We start from the raw sequence: 4,547 nt of genomic DNA, 5'->3' as shown, positions 1-4,547 counted from the left end.
TAAAGAAATATTACTTGTAAAAACACTTGATCATAAAGGAGAATTTCCTAGCAGAGTCATAAAAGTCAGTTTTCCTACTACAGCCATAAATTTCAGTATTCAGTTTGAAATTTCAACTTTAATTAAGAATTTTCAGGTGAGAAAATGAATACAAATACATTGTAGAACATGAGAAATAAGTATATGATTTTATAGTAATTAAAATCACCTTAACTGATGGCTTTTGTTCTAAGGTCTCATATCTTGCTAGGATTATATGAAAATATAAATATGTAATATAAATATGGGTATTATAAAAATACAGTACTTATATTAACATGTTAAATATATGTTTAAATACATAAGTACATTTTTAAATTGAAAATCAACCTCAAATGAATGCATTTCATATAATATAGAACTCATAGTAAGAGATAGCTCTTTGATTTTACTTTGAATATAAATTGTAAACATGTCCATTGTGAAGTTATGTTAACTTCTGAGTGTAACTAGAAAATACTCCTATAAAGTAATGCTAAGGGGAGATTCCAGCTATATGATTTTTATAGAGCAGTTTATACTGTAGCATATACATGAACAAGACACAGAAATTTTTGGACCCAGTTTTCTTCCTTTCATGTTTTGACTGACTTCTGCAATATCATATAGTACTGACTTTCTTCAACTAAATCTCAAAGCAAAATAAATGTCATATATTTACAGTGATATATCACTAAAACATACATATCTGTTACCAATTTAGATAACAGAATGGTTGTTACCAGAGGGAATAGATGTGAGGGGAGGAGCAAGAAAGTAAACAGGGTCAAAAATATGGTGACAGAAGGAGACTAGAGTTTGGGTAGTGGGCACACAATAGATTAAACAGATGTCATGTTATAAACATATATATCTGACACTTAAACAATGCTATTATTAACCAATGTCACCTCAATAAATTTAATTTAAAAAATACATCCTAAAACTATAAAGGAGGGAATATATACTAAAATGTTATCAGCGGTTATGTTTGGGTAGTAAGTTTAAAAATGATTTGTTTTTATTTATTATTTCTGCATTTTGTATATGTTTGAAAAATCCTTTGAATAAAAAGTATATTAGGAGGCAGCCCGCAAGCCACTGCCTGAGCACACACTGTTGCACTAGCTGTGCCACATCCTTGCAAGACTGAAACTTTCCTGGTGATGACGCCCCAATTTTCTGCCCTGCCTGGACTGCACTGGGTGAGGAGATCCCCTAATGCAGTTAATATATCATGGCATGTTCAACATGTAATATAAATATGTCTGTCTGTCCTTATCCATCCCTTTGTCTCTCTCTGTCTCTGTAAAAAAAAAGAGAGAGAGAGAGAGAGAGAGAGAGACCTGTCATAAACTGATGAGCAACAGTTTTGCAAGAACTACTTCTATTTCTCAAATTCTCATCCTGACAACTGGTTCTTCTATGCTTGTATACCTATTCATGAACAGGTTTGGGTTAAACTGAAAGGTTTTGGATTCTGGCCAACCAAAGTTATGGAGAAAGAAGACAATCACGTTGACATCACTTCCTTGGTCTCCACAATCTAAGGGCATGAATTCCTTCTAAAAACAAACAAGACATACCAGTCAATATCTACTGGCTGTGTGTCAGGTGCAGTATGAATTAGAAAAAGGCCTGTGATGAGCTGGAACTGCATCAGCATTTTGTCTATGAAGGAAGACTGAATGTCTAAGAATGAGGACCATGGAGAAAAGGAGGGAGAAATCGGATGTCCTCTACCAGCAATGAGCAGCAAAAGGTCACTCAAGAACCAAGATTAAAAAAAAGGCAACGTAATCAAAGTGTGAAACCCAAAGACAAGGAACCAGAGTCGGAAACCGAAGCAGTCAGTTCCAGCCAGGAAATCCCCACAGTGCCTCCAGCCAATTGCAAAAGTCTCAGTGTTAACTCAGACCAAGAAGTGCCTCTTCACTAAGAATTCTGCATGGGATCACCCAGATGACTAGTGACAGAGTGTGCCAAAGCATGTGCCACAACGACACCAAATTTTTCAATGACTTTAAAGGCCAAATAAAGTCTGACCACAAGCAAGAAACCGAAGAGAGTTGTATGAGAAACTCTAGAAAACCTATGTTCTGAAATGAAAAAAGAAAAAGACAAGCTGTGAATAAAGCTGTTGCCAATATGCAGCATGAGCTGGACAGAAAATGTGTACAGGTAAGAGAAAAGTAGAAAGAAGAGCTTGTAGAGAAAATCAAGAAGCTAGCTACCTAGCACAGACAACTAATTTCTCAGACCAAGAAGAATCAGTGGTGCTACAGCTGTGAGAAGGCCATGTACCACTGCTGCTGAAACATGTCCTATTGTTCCATGAAGTACCAGCAGGAGCACTGGCACATCAAGCATAAGTGCTCTTGTTGCCAGAAAAGTAAAAGGCAGGTTTTTGCTGGAGTCACTGAGGATGGCTCTTTTCAGACATGGCAATTTGCAAGAGACCAAAATTGTAAAGAATGTGCTTCCTATTTTTCACCAGCCTTTAACACTTTTTCTGAAGAGATTTTGCACATTAGTTTAAATGTTTTGTTAATGTCCTTCTTGAGTTTTTTGAGGGTAAAAGTAACACCAGTGGAGGGTAATAGTTGAAATGAAATTTAAATGAGAAGTAAAATTTACAGCAAATTTTAAATATTTAGTTAAAAATTTTTCCTCAGAAACTTTATTTCTCCATTTGGGAGCAGTACATTTGATTGCTGAACCATTTTTATTGAGTTATAAGCCTTTAAGAAACTTTGAGGCAATCAATTAAATATATATTTTTTGGGAACAACAGTCTCTGAAATATCATTATTTAGTACCTTTTACTTTACAGTTTTAAACAAGCAGACCAACAAACAAAAGATACACAAATTAAGCATTATTAAAGAGTGCAGATGTTTATTTCATTTTATATTGTTTAAACCTTTCCTTTTAATCCTACATACATTTATTAAGTATCATTATTATGTGCCAGGAATTGTTCTAGACATTTGATATATACATCAGGGAAAAAACTGACATACATGCCTGTCCTTTTTGAGAGTTGGATCTCAGATTTATACAAATCTCTTACATTTCTATAAGAGACTTTGTGTTTACTGATTATAAAGGGAATCTTAAATATTTATTATTCATTTAGCATTTTTTTTTCAGTGAGAACAGAGGAAGCAGAGACAGACTCCTGCATGCACCCCAGCTGGGATCCATGCAGCAAGCCCACTAGGGGGCGATGCTCTGCCCATCTGGGGCACTGTTTCTTTGCTAAGCAACTAAGCCTTCTTAGCACCTGAGGTGGAGGCCATGGAGCCATCCTCAGCTCCTGGGGCCAACTCGCTCCAATCAAACCATAGCTGCAAGAGGGAGAGAGAGAGAGAGAAAGATGGGGAGGGGTGAAGAAGCAGATGGGTGCTTCTTCTGTGTGCCCTGACCGGGAATCAAACTCTGGACATCCCCATACCTGGCTGATGCTCTGCCACTGAGCCAACTAGTCATGACCTTGTTTAGCTTTTACAGGACATTTTCTTTGAGGGCCCGTGGTTTCCAAAAAAATAAAAACAGTAATATCATTACAATATCAATTTTACTTTGTAACTACAAATCCATGTATCTCCTTTGGACATTTTTGAAATTAATATAGGTTCTTTAATTTTATCACATTATTTTTATAATTCACATTTACTGAGTTTTATTTCATTATGTTACTTAAGGTTGTTTAGTTAAAATATTTGTTTGACTCATTAAAACAAATTGGAGATAGGTAAGTAAAGTGTTCATTTTATTCTGCCACAATGTAACATAATTAGTGACTCAGTTATGAGTTGATCAATCTGCTATTAAGGTCAGTACTACAGAGAAATGTGTTACATTATTTTTGTAATATATATAAAATATTTTATTTACTGTTTAAAACCTCTCTTTTTAAGTGAGAGGAGGAGAAATAGAGAGACAGACTCCCACATGCATCCCAACAGGGATCCACCCAGCAATCCTCATCTGGGGCTAATGCTCAAATCAACCAAGCTATCCTCAGGGCCTGGGGCTGATGCTCTAGCCAAGTGAGCCACTGGCTACTTGGGAAGAGAGAGAAAAGGAGAAGAGGGAAGGAACAAGAAGCAGAGGATGGCTTCTCATGTGTGCCCTAACTGGGAATCGAAATCAGGGACATGTGCATGTCAGACTGATGCTCCATCCACTGAACCAACTGGCCAGGGCCAATTTTATAAATTTTAATTGTAACCAAATTACTTCACTTTTGCCATTTCCTATCAAGTTTGTTTCAAAAGTTCATTCATTCCAGCAGAGTTGTAAACTGTGTGTGTAAATACATGTATGCAAGTGTGTGATATGGGTTTAATATTAGTTTCTTAATGAATAATTTTTCTATTAAGTGGTACAAGTACTGTGAATTTAGAGAATCTCTAATTTTCTTAACACTTTGTCAACTTAGATAATCAAACGTATATCTCATATGCCTTGGAAGATTCAATCATACCTTTTGTTTAAAACATTCTTCTTATTCGGCTTGTGGA

At 35.8% G+C, this 4,547-nt stretch overlaps 1 pseudogene; it reads left to right on the top strand.

Annotated features, from left to right (window-relative positions):
* Positions 1 to 1,184: 1,184 nt before the first annotated feature.
* Positions 1,185 to 2,625, top strand: LOC136319239 (zinc finger MYND domain-containing protein 11 pseudogene; annotated as a pseudogene).
* The last annotated feature ends 1,922 nt before the right edge of the window (positions 2,626 to 4,547 follow it).

The sequence above is a fragment of the Saccopteryx bilineata genome, chromosome 1, assembly GCF_036850765.1.
Source record: "Saccopteryx bilineata isolate mSacBil1 chromosome 1, mSacBil1_pri_phased_curated, whole genome shotgun sequence".
Taxonomy (NCBI): Eukaryota; Metazoa; Chordata; class Mammalia; order Chiroptera; family Emballonuridae; genus Saccopteryx; species Saccopteryx bilineata.
The sequence above is the reverse complement of the archived record's forward strand: the minus strand, read 5'-3'. Positions and strand labels throughout refer to the sequence as shown.